Genomic DNA, 16,352 nt, shown 5'->3' with positions numbered 1-16,352 from the left:
CTGGAAGAAATTAAGGCTCACCAGATTGTGGAGAAGAAAATAATTTATTCTCAATCTTGCAAGAAGGGGTGCAGAAGCAGATATGGCTGGTGCCATGAACAAAGAAAAATGACACAATTTATACCCCTAAGTCTAGCATGCAAGCTCTTCCTGTTTTTCCATAGATTGGATACTTCAGAAGTTACAGCTTATCTGAGATTTAACTTTCCCACGCAAAAGTTTGATTTAACTGCTTCTTCTATCACATTCCAACCATTTTAATTTTTACCTGCTCCCCCCTTTGTCAAATAAGGAATAGAATTTAGTGCTGAAATGGCACCGACTTAGCTCCTTCTTGGGCATCCTTCCACTGCCCATAGGACTGGCCTAAACTGGTCTCCTCCACTGCTGTCCAACCCGGGAGTGGGAGACTGAAGCAGCAGGCCGCCGGGTTACATCAACATTTTTCTTATGTGAAAATTAACCTAATCTTTGTGTTTTTTTTTTTGCAATTTATGGCTGACAAAGGTTTAAACTGGGAAATTACCAGGCAAACTGATTCTTAATTCCCTAGCCTAGTAGATAGGTTTAATCTGCCACACCTAGTCTTGCCTTAAAAGCTCTTGCAAAGAGGAGGCCCTTTTCCAATTGTTTCCATAATCAGATTTCTATGACTTTTTCATCCTGCTTAGTTTAATTTGGGCTTTAAGAATATTTATAAATATAACTGCATATTTAATTTTTAACAATTTGAATAGACCTCTTTTAAGAATTATTATTTGTTAATTTGATATTATCCTGATGTATGAAGACATACATTGAACCTTTATTTTTAAATGGGCAGACACAAAGAGTTAGACACAAACACAACTCATTGATATTACTTATAATTTGCATTATTTTATATACTGTTTAGCTTAATTAATTAGGGGTCCAGAAATGCATATTACTTATATAACTGCATATTTAACCTCAACAATTTGAGCAAATAGGCAGACATGAATAGTTTGACACAACAACATGACTTTAGTTACTTTAAACTTTTCAAAGACTTTTGAAACTCTTAATTTGCACTATGACCATGCAGTTTACCACAAGAATTTTCTTTCTTACTAAATGGATTGTAATAACCAAAATGTTCTCAATGCCTTAGCACCATTTTGTTTTAGAACTTTATATTTTACTTTGAAATTAGCAGAATTTTGGATAAGCAACAAGATTAATTTTATATATATTTACTGAGGCTATTTGAAGCCTCAGGGAGACAGACTGCTTTCTCTCATGAATTGCCACTCTTAGGAACACTGACCGTCAAGGCAGGAGACTTCTCCCCCTCCACCCCCCTTTTTGATTTTGGAGATAATAAAACTCCAGTGGCCATTTAACCTTATTCTATCAGGCAGCAATTTATTTAGTTTACACTTGAATTCATGAGAGAAAGGGTTACTAATACCAGGAGAGGAGACAGTGATGTCCCAGCTCTTCTCAATTATGAAATAACCATAGGCAAAGGCAAAGGGTGAGGTTAGGCTTGAAGTAACCATAAACAAAGTTAAGGTTAGTGTAGAATTTACACTTAAATAATAGTTTCAGGCTAAATTCACCCAGCTATAATCTCAGTTATTGTCTTTCCACTGTTTTATAATATAAATGCATTTATAAATGATTTTAACTCTTAGTTACAGTTTTTATTAATTTTTATAAAACCTATTAATTTTATAACACCTTTAAATACCTTTCATTCAACTTATAACATATTAAATGAACTTAACCATTACTTTAATTTTTCCTTTAAAGTAAAAGAATAAATCTCTTGCAGTTAGTTTGAAATAAAAGGCTACTTTTCAGGATTTGATTTCTAGAACATAAAATGTTCTTTTAAAAGAGGTAAGACTCTTCTTCAAACATTGAAGATATGATGAGGTTAAAGCACAAGAAGCTATTGATAAAATATTTTCTTTGTATATTGATCTTACTCAATTTAATCATAAAAATTTTCCTTCCACAAACCTTCTACACTTTCAGTATTCATTCAGGTTCTGTCCCACACTCTACTCTTTTCAATAATCAATCATTTTATCTTAGGACAAAATCATCTTCTGTTTCCTTAACAATAAGAACACACTCCATATATCCCACATACTAAATTACCAGGCAAACTTCTTACAACATATAATTGCCATTAATACTAAACAAGTTTGTTAAAATAATGAACTTTTCTTCACTTTAAATACTTAGTAGCATGTAATACCAGAAACAGTTTTTTTGGAAGCAAGTTGGTAGGGGAGATTGGCTGCCGAATAAGTTTGTTATAAAATTGCCTTTTATTATTATTATTATCAATTCAGTTTTGTTAAATAATGACTTTCTGCAATTAGCCACTTAAATACCTTAAACAATGCTTTGTAAAACTTTTATATTTATACCCTTAAGACAAATTTTACCTTCACAGAACACATTCTCTTACTTAAGGTTACTACAATACCTTCTAAGAACCTGAGCAGAATGCAAAGGTATTTTGGCTTTGACACACTAAGGAGGGAACTTTACTGCATTTATTCTGATTCTGCTTTTCACCCTCTTCACTTCCCCCCCCTTCCAGGCAGTCAGGCGCACAACAAACAGGAATGCGGCTTATGAATAGAAGAGTGGACTCACTGGAAAGGGGAAAGCCCTTTCCAGCTTTCAGCCAAAATGGGCAGACAGAACCTACTCAAATTTGGCAACTCTCCCAGGGACCCAGCCACCCTGACTGGGACATTCCCAACAAACTTGGGTGCGTGGCACGGACACAGATGGCCTCCAAGCCCCGGCAAAGGGCCAGACCAGAGACAAGACAGCAGAGCATGCACAAACATCTAGACTCCGCAAACATCCAGACTCCTCAGCTTTTGCCCCAGAATCATTTCACTCCCTTGTCAATGGCAAGGGAGGGCTCCAGCTTAGCTGTAATTCCACTTTACATAAGGACAACTCCAACACTAGCCTTGAGCTGACACAGACAGAAGCACAAAGGTCACTAATCTGACCCACAAGTTTATATATTTATTTTCACCATGGCTGCCCCCACAGCCATCACAAACCTCAGAACACTTAACATTTGGTATAAAGCGAATTCATTCACAAATTAGCACCATAACAAAAGATTTCAGCTAGAGTTTTCCACTGTTTAAACTTTACACCAAGACCAAGCTCCACCCGAAAAGCCGATCCATTTTCCTGTAACCAAGTTTTGTTTCCCTTAATCTAGACCAATTTCCAGGACATTAGGACTTGAACCTATAAATAGCCCTTTTAGTGGATATAAGACCAGTACCAGATTCTAACATGCAGTTAGACAAACCCAAAACATCAGGGCTTTTCCCCGGTTTTCCTCCTTTTCCCAAGCCTAGAGAGAACGGCTTCCCCCCAGCCTTCTGGGGCTATTAGGGTTCTCTCGGGAGGTGATCAGCCTCTCCTTCCTAGCAATTAAAGCTAGGGCCTTCCAGACTGTGCTCACCCAGGGAGTCTTACTTTCTTCCATGTTCGGAGTTCTTTTTCGTTCCCAGAATCTTTCTCTTCAGACCTTCCATTGCCCTCGATTTTTGTCGGGAAGATTCTGGTGGAGCCCACATCTTTTCTGGATTAAATTTAATCCAGGGGCGCCCAGATTTGGGGTTCACCCGAGTCCTCCCGGCTTCCTCGGGCATTTGGAAGGGGCAGCAAAATGCTACCGTCTCTGGCCTTCATTTGTAGTCCCACCAGAGTCACCAAAAATGTTGTGGAATTTAAGAGAAGTTCAATTATTTGAGTATAGAGAGGCCAGGACTCAGGAATGATTTTGAGAAGGAAAAATGGTTTATTGACGGCCGGCCGGACTCAGGAGCTTTCAGTTTGAATCCCGAGCCCTGAACAAGATTTTCAAACGTCTTTTATACAGAGAGGAAAGGCCAAACGGTCCCTTTGTTTCAGTTCTCAATAGGCTTCAATTAGCATATATCTTCCACATCTTAGGTAAGCTTTTAGCATGGACTCCAGACATTCTAGATAAGCCTTTAGCATATTTGGTTTTTGCATTTCCCCTAAATACTTAAAGTTTATAGCCCTTGCATTGTTAAACATTTCCTGGGACTGGAGCCACTGCCAGGCCCTAAGGGCAGGACTGCACCCTCTTACCGTTCCACACCCACAAGTCAAACAACTTAGTTATCTCTGAAGAGACAAAGATCCTTCCACCCATAGCCCACATCATTATAAGTAATTCTTCTTTGAATGTTTCAAAGATTTCATTATGGAAACTGATCTTATTTTTGGAAGGTGTTTGATAACTAACTGAATCTGTTTACTTTTTATAGTTTTGTTGAGATCTTCTATTTCTTTGATGTCAAGTTAGGTAAATTCTGTGTTTCTAAGAATTGGTCCATTTCTTCTAAGTTGTCTAGATTGTTGGCAGACAATTATTCATATTATTCAATCATAATCTTTTTAATGTCAGTAATATCTATTAACATCACACAATACATTTTGGATTTTGGTAATTTGCATACTCTCTTTTTTTAATTTTTCAATATAAACAAATCCTTGTAATTTTTTTTATCTTTCCCAAGGACAAATTTTATTAGTTCTCTCAATTGCTTTTCTATATTCTATTTAATTTCTCTCCACTTAAATCCATGCTATTTCCTACTTCTACTATCTTTAAGTTTCGTTTGCAATTCTTTTTCTAGTTTCTGCAAATCTGTAGAGAGGATATTGATTTGTGATTAATTTTTTAATGTAAGTATTCACACTTACAAATTTCCAAAAATCTCTTAAATTCATCCCGAACCTGGCCTAACAAAATTACTTAATTTAACCATAAATGAAGTAATAAAATGGACCATATTGGGTATCAGTGTTCAAGTGCCAGCTGCAATTTTGGCACTGTTATCACTGAAAAGCTGCAGATTCTATGTTAGTGAATAGGTTTCATATGAAAATGACACTCTTGGAAGATACTTCTGTATAAAAGTGGATCATTCAAATAAAAAAGAAATAGAAAATTGATCATTGGAATTATAATGGCATTGTAAGGTTTAGCAATTTATATACACAATAATCAGATATGGGTATCAAGAGTCACACTTGCCCTGACCCTGGCTCTTTAAGGTGGGAAAGCCTCTGAATGAGGAGCCAGCATGCAGTCAGAAGTCACAGCATCTGTTTGGCCTTGAAAGCCCTAGGTGGAAACCTTAGCATTAAATAGGTTCTGGATGGCTAATGGCAAAATAGAGTCAAATGTGAAGGCTCTCTTTCCCACCAAGTTCTCCAAGAATTCTCACACATATATATTCAACAAATTAAACAGAACACAATACTAAAAATTCTCCATAGGCACTAAGAAAGCAAGTTACCCTTAATAAGAGTCAGAAGAAAAGTAGACAGTGTGAAAAAGGCATTAAGTGTTTCAGATTTTGAAAGCATTCAGATGCAGAATATGAAACATTTTAATGAGTTTTCGAACATTAAAAAATGTATAAATATATAAAATGCAATAAAAATATTTCAATAATAAATCACATAGAACCACTAAGTTTGAAATGTACTGTTGTAGAATTTGAGAGAGGTTCAATTATTTGCATATAGAGAGGCCAGGACTCAGGAATGATTTTGAGAAGGAAAAATGGTTTATTGCCGGCCGGACTTGGGAGCTTTCTGTTTGTATCCTGAGCCCCTAACAAGATTTTTGAATCCCTTTTATACAGAGAGGAAAGGCCAAATGGTCCCTTTGTTTCAGTTCTCAATAGGCTTCAATTAGCATATATATCTTCCACAGCTTAGGTAAACTTTAGCATGGACTTCAGACATTCTAGGTAAGCTTTTAGCATATTTAGTTTGCATTTCCCCTAAATACTTAAAGTTTATAGACCATGCATTGTTGAACTGTTTCCTGGGACTGGAGTCCTTGCCATTGTTACCAAGGGCAGGACTGCAGCCTCTTACTGTCAAACCCACAAGTCAGAGAGCTTAGGTTATCTCTGAAGAGACAAAGAGCCTCCCACCCATAGCCCACATCAGTACAATGATAAAAATTTAAAATTTCCATGGAGTGGAATTGGGAGAAATTTACCTGCAGTGGAAACCAAATCTCCCACCACAACTGTGAAACAGAAATTAGAAAAAAAATTCAAATTTATACTTGTGGACTTCCTATCATTGACACTTTATGTTAAGAGATAATAAATAATAATAGATGATAAATAAAATTTTTTGAAAATCTGTATTCTAGAAACTCAGGGAAATGAAAAACATATGTAACAGTATTTGGGATTATGTACATCAGATTTACAAGGGTGTCTCCAATTCTTCTGAAAAAGCTGTTCTGGAAGTTAAGGGAAATGAAGATGATGGCATTGGGAAAAGACACTAGGAGAATAAATCTAGGATCTTCTCATTCGATACTGTTACTCCAGAATTTCTTAAATTGGAAATTCAGCTCTTGTAAGTGAAAGAAGAAATCCTCTCTCCTATGTTTGAAATATACTCACGTAGACACTGGCTGCATAGCAATGTACATTATAAGAGGTAAAGATCTAATTGCTCTTTACTGTGTGATAGTTTAAATGATGTTCCTTTGAACTAAAGGTATTTATTCTCACTTCCACACTCTGGACAATTATAATTCAGTTCAGAGTGCTCAACTTTTAAAAATTTTTCATGGTAGGGTCCCAGGAAATAATTATTCTACTCACACAACATAATACAATTGAATAGAACAGAGCTCACTCACAGTGAGTCTTCTCTCCTTCTATCGAACATACATTTCATGACTTTCAATCAGCAATCAAGTCTCCCACTTCTCCAGCAAAAAAAAAAAAAGTATTTCCCTCGGTAACCTGGTGTTTTTTCTTCACTCAATTTATAGAAGTTTCCTTAGTAGAAATCAATATTCAATGCCTCTCTTCAAGTTTTCCCTTAAACAAAACATTAAACAGCACTTAAGTTTCACAGATAGAAGACAATTTGGTGATTTCTATTTCTTATAGCAATTTATAGATTCTTCAGGAATAAATTTAGATTTCTATGGGAACAAATTTATACTCTCAGTTCAGATTGAATCGTTATTGTTTCCATGTATTTTAGGGTACTGGAGAAGAGCATCATTCTAGCAACAAAACTAGAAAATTATTTTTTTCTTAGAGAAGCATAAGAGATGCAGGAATTTTGAAATAATTAAACTCTAGGAAAATATAAGAGATTTGAAACAGTCTCCATCACTCATGCAAGATATATGGTTAATTTTTTTTTTTCTTATGGAGCAATGTACCAGTGAGGTATATTAGTAAGGAAACAGAAAAGGTTCTTAGGAGATATGTAAGAAATACTCTCCTTAATTACACTCAAAGTATAAGTAAATTTGTCATCTACCTTTGTGTTTAGGTGATATGGTGGCAGGTCAGTAGGATGGGCTGGCTGTTTAATTTTTTTTATTTTTTATTTTTGTCTTTTCATTTCTTAATTTTTTAAAAATACAATTCAATTACATAAAACATTACTGAAAATATATATGGGAGTCCCACATGCTCTACTCCCCACACCTTCCAATTTTTTCCATATTAGGAACATCTTTCATTAGTGTGGTACATTCATTGCAATTGACAAATGCATTTTGGATCATTGCCACTAAGCATGGATTAAAGTTTCCATTGTAGTTTACCCTCTCTCCCATTCAGTTCTGTTAGGTTATGGCAAAATATATTATGACCTGTATCTGTCATTTTAAAGTAATTCAGGAAAATTCCAGAAGTCACAAAAATGCCCCCTTGTTATACTTGTTTTTCCCTCTCCTTGCCCTCAGAAACTCCAGTGGCTACTGCATCCACATCATTGGTATTCCTTCCATTCTCTCTCTTAGCATACTTTTCTCCCTCTTTCTGGCTAGTGGTCCTATACTCCAGGGAAGGGAAACTACAGGTATGGTGCCTATTAACTAGTACTTAAGGCAAGAGCCTCCTACTAATTAATTGCAGAAAAGGGGCATATTTATGGAGCCAGTAACTTCAGGGGAGTCTGCCTGAGCGTACCGTGCTCCTGATGATAACAGAAGTATCAACTTTCTAATTTTTTCTTATTTTTTTCAGTGCTTTCTATACTTCCAATTATTTGAAAGGCATAACTCTAACTTCCTCAATATGACGAGTATGCAGGCTAACTATATTTTTTTCTCAAAATTAAAAAATTGATTTCTAATTTTTAGGAGATTTCTCCTTAAGGAAAATAAATCATATGGGTGGAGATTTCTGCTTGAAGAAAATAAGCCACACAGGTAAACTTTTTGGTAAATGAACTGATTACAAAAGGACATTCATGTAGGATAGGAATCGGGGAAATTATCATCAAATTTTGGGAGTGGGAACATCAATGACATTATTTCCAGGGGATAAATATGAACCTCTGGTGCATGTATAACTTGGAAAACCATGATTCATAATATATTTTCGCATGGGAAAAAATCTCTTGATTATTTGATTAAATAAAAATAAAGTAAACTGCATAGGAACAATTTGCAAGTCCAAAGAGACATCCACATTATATTAAAGCTTCTGTGGCAGGTAAAACATCTACTTGCCAACTTCTCCTGACTGCTCTGTGGACCACAGTGATTCATTCAGAAGCCTGTTTTGATGTGGGGGCATTTTCAGGACTGGGAGCTGTCCTGGGTGGTGCCGCAGAGATATTTACCAGGCATTGTATGTCTTCCCATGGCTCACTGGGTGGACTGGGGAAGACTGTAAACTATAATGTGGACCATTGACCATGTGATGCAACAGAGCTCAGAGATGTGTTCACCAAGTGCAATCAATGTCCCGTGATAATGGAGGAGGTTGTTGTTATGGGAGGGGTGGGGTGAGGGGGATGTGGGGTATATGGGGACCTCATATTTTTTTAATGTAATATTAAAAAAAAAAAGACAAAAAAAAGAAGCCTGTTTACAAGCACAGGAGTTTTTTGTTTTTTTTTTTTACACATTTCCCTTGGTTCTTCACCTGCTTGCAGCCTGTCAAATCTGCAGCCTGCGGTGTAAAATATAAGGCTTCAAAGTAAAAGCGAAAAGGAAGTAAAAGGAAAGCTCACTCATCCCCCCAAAAATCTACTTTTTCCTAAAGGTGATGGATATACTTTCTTCACTACCCTCACTTATCAACCAACTTGTTGGGACCCATATTGCATCTGCATTACCTGTTTTAAAAAGGGTAGGAGAGAGCTAACACCCCAAATGGCCTTATACCATGGTTTCAGTGCCCAGAGGAGTCATTCGGGTGGTGCATATTCATCACATTATACCTGCCTTGGACATATTAAAAGCCAAAATGTTTAACTTAATCATTCCATATTGTTTGCAGTAACCTCTAAAGACAGTGCCTAAGAAAGATTTTGAAGGACTGTTTTCGTGAAAATTTATTTTCCTGGTAACCATAATTCAAGGAATGTGGAGTGAGATGGGTCTTTTATTTGCACTGGAGATACTTCCAGACAGAATGATAAGCTGAAGGTTTTTAATTCTCAGATTATGATGCAATCAAACCACAGAAATTTTATAAGCCTGCATGAATGAAATATCCTTCTATGAATATTGCAGTTTTGATGTGGATATGACTTAAAAGCAGAGCCTGAACCTGTGGGCTAATAAATTACAAACAAAAAGACTGAATTCAAAGGTTTCCCAAGTGAATACAATTATTTTTTCCCAAAACATTGCTCCCAGCTCAGAGCAATCATAAATCCCAAAACGGCATTCTGATTTGCCAGTTGTAGTGACGGTCCTTGGATGAAGAAATGGATGAAGCATTCACCTTAGTCTGTCTCACAAAGAACAAAGTAGGTCTACATAAAAGCCTACAATTATGTTCTACTATCTGGGTTAAATAGTTGAAGAAGACATAGTTGTAAATGGGGAAAGCATGCATATTGCCTTTTATGGTCTGTAAATGTGCACTGTTATTATAAGAATTACCAAGAGAAATTTCCTGGAAATTTCCTTACCTATGAAAATATTTTTTAAAGGGCAACCTTAAATTCCTGGAAGAATCACAGAAATTATTGAGACCATCAATTTTTGAAGAATCAGGGATTGTTACGTAGAGAACAATTTCACTTATCGTATCATTGGAAATGAGCAGGAGAAAGGACAAAATTGGAGTTGGAATGTGATTATTGTAAACCAAATCAGATGATGTCTCCTTTTCAGGATGTGACTTCTTTCTGGAGTGAATGAATGAAAATTCTGGAAGCTGCTCCACAGCCTGTGTAGTAAGATTATTTTTCACAAAAATCATACAATACAATGAGTTGCTTTCATCTGGCAGTGACTGCAGTACACCTTCATCCCTCCAGAACCTGCAATAATTATATATGTATGGAAGTAACTTTCCTAAATATTTTACTGCTGAATGTCCAAACAACAGTTTCTGCCTTCAATACTGATTCCAGGGAAAACAATGAGAGACCTCAGGATGTAAAATAATTCAGAAGAAACAGGTGTCCTTGATATATAAAAATTTAAAAAAAAATTGAATTCCGAAAATGGAATAACAGATTATCTCTGTAGTCACTTACAAAGTTTCTAGATTTAGATCTCCTAGTGTTTGACCTCTGTGTTATGAACATTTTTCTAAACTTTACATAAAGAGTCCTTTTATAGAGAGAATGCTTCTCAGTTTTTTTAAGCCCTGCTCTATGTCCTTGTTTCTATGACTGTAGATAAAAGGGTTCAACATGGGAGTGACCACCATGTACATCCATTGTTGAAATTCTCAAAATGGAGGATGCAATCTTAGAATACCTTTGAAGCTGTCTGGATGGGCTTCTCTTTTTTCACAGGCATTTGATTACTGATTGAGTCTGATAACATGTCATAAGTTTGTGGACAGCTTCTATTTCTTCTTGGATAATTAGGTAGTTGTGTGTTTCTATGAATTTATCCATTTCTTCTAGCTTATCTAGGTTGATGATATACAGTTGTTCATATTATTCACTTAAAATACTTTAATATCTGCAAAATTTAGCAATGTCCCCAATTTCATATGGGATTTTAGCAATATTCATCCTCTCTTTATTTTCTTTTTCAGTATTACTAAATCTTTGCAATTTTCTTGAACTTTTCCCAGAGTCTAATTTTAATTTCTTTGGTTCCCTCAAGTGATTTCTATCCTTTATTTCATTTCTCTCCATCTCATCTTATTATATCCTTCCTTCTATTAGGTTTAGGTTACCCTTCATTTTACTGTACCTGCTGATAAATAGTTATGCTATTTATTTATAATCTTTCTCCTTTTTAAATATAGACATCCAGACCTACAAATTTCCTTCTTATTAAAATTCCTCCCTAACCTAGCCAAACATATGGAATTAATTTAACCACAAACGTCTCTAAGCCAAAGTCAGCATATAAATGCCTTACCTTCATCCCAGCATGGCACATGAATCCTGGGGATTAACCTCCCTGGCACTGAGGGATTACTACCAAGTATGAGCTAGCAATGCAGCCTGAAAAGACCTTGACAAAAAGGAGAAAAGGGTAAAGATAAATGATATAATATGGCTAGAAGTCTTCAAAGTGGGTCAGGAGGTCATTCCGGAGATTAATCTTATGTACATCTCAGCAGGATATCATTAACTGCCAACTTACATATTGCCTAAAACAAGTGGGCAGAGCACTCTTAAGTGCTCTGGAAACATCTGAACAATATAGGCAGTGCAGACTGCTCAGGAGTTTGGTGCTCTGCCAATACGGCCTACTTTGGAATTTATGCTCCCAGTATGAGATAGAGTCGGACTCAATCATGGTTTAAATATTCATAGCTCTTCTGCCATTTCTATTTGAACCTATAATTGTTACTAGAGTTGATAGGTGTTTGTCCAAGAGACTTAAATATTTGGGATATCCATGTGCCAGCTGGGCCCTAAATCTCAACAGTTTTGCAACACTTATACTCCAGTTCATTGGAATCACCCAGGACAACTAACAAGGAGATGATGATGAACAAGAGTCATCTCAAGCAATACAGACAGTCTGCAACTGCAAGCAAGATTTTTCCACACATCTTCCCAATGGAATTTAAGCCACCTCTCAATTAGAAGCAGATTAGGAATCAGAATCCTCAGGATAAGGGAATGAACAATGGACTAGTGTAGATTTACAGTTATTCTACTGTAGACTTATTGGGATTCCAGAAATGTAAAAAGTTTATTATTTCTGTGAAGGTAGTGGCCACTGGAGTTTCTTAGGGGATGGACAGGGAAAACGGAAATAATACGGAACTTTGGAATTGTCCTGAATGACATTGCAATGAGAGATAGATAAAGGCCATTTTATATCCTGTAATAACTTACAAAAATGTATAGCAGAGAGTGTAAACTACAATGTAAATTTTAATCCATGCTTGGTGGCAATGCTTCAAAATGTGTTCATCAATTGTAACAAGCATAGCATATGAATAAATGATGTTAATGTGGTAAATGTAGGAGGGCTTGGAAGTAAAACATCTGGGAATCCCCTATATATTCAAGTAACATTCATGTAAAGGAAGTATGTTTTTTAAAAAATTAGAAAGTATATTAGAAAAATTTAGCCACAAAATAAACAATAATAGGAACTTTCTTAGTAAGAGTAGTTCAAATGCCAGCTGTAGGTTTAACGACTCTCAACCCAGAAGAGCCTGAGATTCTGTATTAATGAAGAGAGTTTATATGAAGATGCATCCCAAAGCTCACCCAAGTGCAAACTCTGGTAAGAAATTCCTGGTTAAAAGTGAGATCCTTAGGATTATAGTTGTATTCTAAAGCTTAAATAGGTATAAGCACACTAATGAAAAATTGGTATCAAGATACTTATTTGTACTCACCTTATTGCTACTAAATGAGAAAAGTCCCCTGAATGACAAGCAAGTGGGAAGTCTGAAATCACAGCCCCCAAATAGCCATAAAAACTCTAGGTATAAACTTAATATGTTCTGGCTTGGTAATGGCAAAATAAAATCAAATTAAAACCTCTCTCTTCCACCAAGGCCTCCAAGAATTCTCATAAATATGGACCCAACAAATTTAATGGAACATTTAATTAAAAAACAAAACAAAACAAAAAAACAGATAAACAAACCAAATATATAATCATTATAGTAATTGGCCATTGCAGACAGGAGATAAGTGTCTAATTATGCAAAAAAATCATGAAAAGTATATCTGGCTTAGACAGTCTCCATTAGTAATGTTTTTGCTTTCTGTCTGAATGTTCAGCAGAATATCTGGGACATTGCTGGAGGTGAAACAGATCTGTAAAAGATAGGGTAGAGGCGAAGATTTACATGGTCATGTGGAGGTGGAATCTGAAATGATGGCCAGGGTGGTGAGCAGATTCCCATTGGAGGTGACCAGGTACATGGACAGGAAAAGCCGAAGAGGAAGGGCTGCATTTCTGTATCTTCTGAGACAGGAGGGAAAATTCTAAAATTTGTATTTGGTTTTCTGATTCCATGTAGACAAAGCAACTTCTGGGAAAGTGCCCCCAGCAAAGCAAAGTTAGCCAAGCAGGTACCACCAAATTAATATAAATGCAATGAAATAAACCAAAAACATGTTAATTTACTAACTTATTTATTTATTATATATAGATGTTCTGCTCTTTATCTGAAAATATCAGCGAAACCAAATGCCTCTCCTTCACCTCGATTTACTTGCTCTGGAGTCTTGTCAGTGAGCCCTACTTTAGTGTTTGTGGTTCCAAGTACAACAGAGTTTGATTCAAATATGACTTCTCTACACACACCTTTTCTGTCCCTTTGATTGAGCATATATTTGGTGCTGGAGTTGTTGGGTGTATACACAGGAGACTTGAATCTTTGGGCCAGCTTGGACCTGAGCCTCAGCAGAGCTACAACATCTACTCCATAGTTCATTGCACTCATCTAAGACAACTAACAAGGAGGTAAGGCTCAACAACCAATGTAACAAGGAACTGAGAGAGTGTACAGCTACAAGGATGAGAATCCCATCCATCAGCCGTATGGGATGAAAGTCCCCTCTCAGTTAGAGGTGGACTGGGCATCACCATCCAAAATCCTCAGGATTTGGGAATAAAATATGGTTTGTAGTGCACTTACTGGTATTATACTCTAAACTTATTGTGATTCTAGAAATGGAAAAAATTGTGTCACTGATGTGGAGACCTTGGCCACAGGAGTTGCTGAAGGCAGGAAATGAGAAAAAGAGGTGTAATATGAAGGCCTTTTTGGGACTCGGAATTTCCAGCATGACATGGCAAAGACACATACCGAACATTATGTATCTTGCCATAACCTGCTGAATAGAATGCGAGAGAGTATAAACTACAATGTAATTATTATCCATGCTGTGTGGCAGTGCTCCAACACGTGTTTATAAATTGCAATGAATGTACCACACTAATGAAAGAAGCAGTTAATGTGGGAAAATTTCAAGATATGTGGTGTGGGGAATATAGGAATCCTGTATATTTTTTAATGTAACATTTTATAATCTATGTATTCAAAAAAGCACATGAAAAGATGTACAACATCACTAGCTACCAAGGAAAGTTAAATCTAAAGCAGAATGCTATATCACATTACTCCCACTAGAAAGGGTGCTATTGAAAAAAAACAAAAACAATCGAGAACTTCAAGTGCTGGAGTGGATGTAGGGGAATAGAAACACTCATCCACTGCTGGTGAGAATGTTGAATTGTGCAGTCACTGTGTAGGATGGTTTGATGGTACATCAGAAAGATAAGAAGAGAATTTCCGTATGATCCAGGAATCCCACTATTAGGATAATATCTAGAAGAATTGAAAGCATGTGGGAACAGATATATGCACACCAATGTTCATGGCAGCATTATTCACAATTGGAAAATGGGGGAAATTTAAATACAAAATAGTTTTTATGGCTAAGAAAATTCAGTGTGAGTCAGGAGGTCATTCTAAAGATTACACTTAATGCACATCTCAGGTGGATTTCACACATGTCATTGTGAACAAAGCCTCAAACAGGGGTATACCTGAGGGTCCCAGAGGCATGTAAGCACTATAGGAAGTACAGACAACCCTATGAAATCAGCACCCTATCAATCGGTTTTACCTTGGTATATATGATAACCTGTTACCCCGATGTCGTGATGTAAAATAATTAGACTCATTTATCATTCCCCTACACATGATTCTTCTCCTTTTATTTGAACCTATAATTAGCATTATACCCACTGAATATATGCCCCTGAGACTTAAACCTTTGGTCTGTTCACATGCTGGTTGACCCCTAAATCTCAGGAGACTTGCAACCAACACTTAAATCTCCAGGTCTTCAGACTTGCTAAGGATAACAAACAAAATGAGGATGATGGACAATGCCCATACCAAACAAAAGAGAGTATTTACAACTGCAAGCAAGACTGTTCCACCTGGGCACCCCATAAGAACTAAGCACCCTCTCATCCTGGAGCAAATCAGGAATCACATCCCCAGATCCTCAAGTTTAAGGAATGAATAAACGTAAGTGCGGGTTGCAACTATGGACCAAAGTAAACTTATTACAGTAGTAACAGAAGGAGTTTAACATTGATATAGCAATAGTGGCTACCAGAGGTTCTGAGGGGAGGTAGAGGGAAACATAGGTGGAACAAAGGGCATTTTTAGGGCATTCTACTTGTTCTTCATAGTTTTGCAATAATGGATATAGACCACTATACATTTTGTCAAAACCTTTAAAATTGTGTGGTACAAAGTATCACCCAAAATGTAAACTATAGACAAAGTTTAGGAACAATGTTTCTAGATGTGCTCATTAATTATAACAAATATGCCACACATACGTAAGATGTCATTAATAAGGGAAAATATGAGATGGGGAAGGAATGGAGTAGATGGAAATCCCCTATATTTTCAATGTAACTTTTCAGTCATCTAAAACTTCTTTAAAAACGAAGTTAAAAAAAAAAAAACCTACAATGTGGTATCCTTTCACACATATCAGAATGGCCACTATTAATAAATAAAAAACAAAAAAGCAGAAGACTACAAGTGTTGGAGAGGATAGGGAGGAATAGGAGCACATACTCACGTTGGTGGGTATGTATAATGGAGCAACCACTGTGGAACACAGTTGGCAGCACCTCAGGAAGCTAAGTGTAGAACTGTCATATGATAATCCCACTACTAGGTGTAAGTCAGAAAACTGAAAGTAGGGAAGTAAACAGACAATTGGACCCCAGTGTTCATACCAACATTATTCACAATTGCCAAAAGATGGAAACATTGCAATTGCTTATCAAGAGATGACTAGATAAAACTTACTATAGATTATTATTCCACTGTAAGAAGAAATGAAGTCCAGATGCATGCAAC

Source organism: Dasypus novemcinctus, chromosome 30 (assembly GCF_030445035.2).
Source record: "Dasypus novemcinctus isolate mDasNov1 chromosome 30, mDasNov1.1.hap2, whole genome shotgun sequence".
Lineage (NCBI taxonomy): Eukaryota > Metazoa > Chordata > Mammalia > Cingulata > Dasypodidae > Dasypus > Dasypus novemcinctus.
This window is presented reverse-complemented; position numbering follows the sequence as displayed.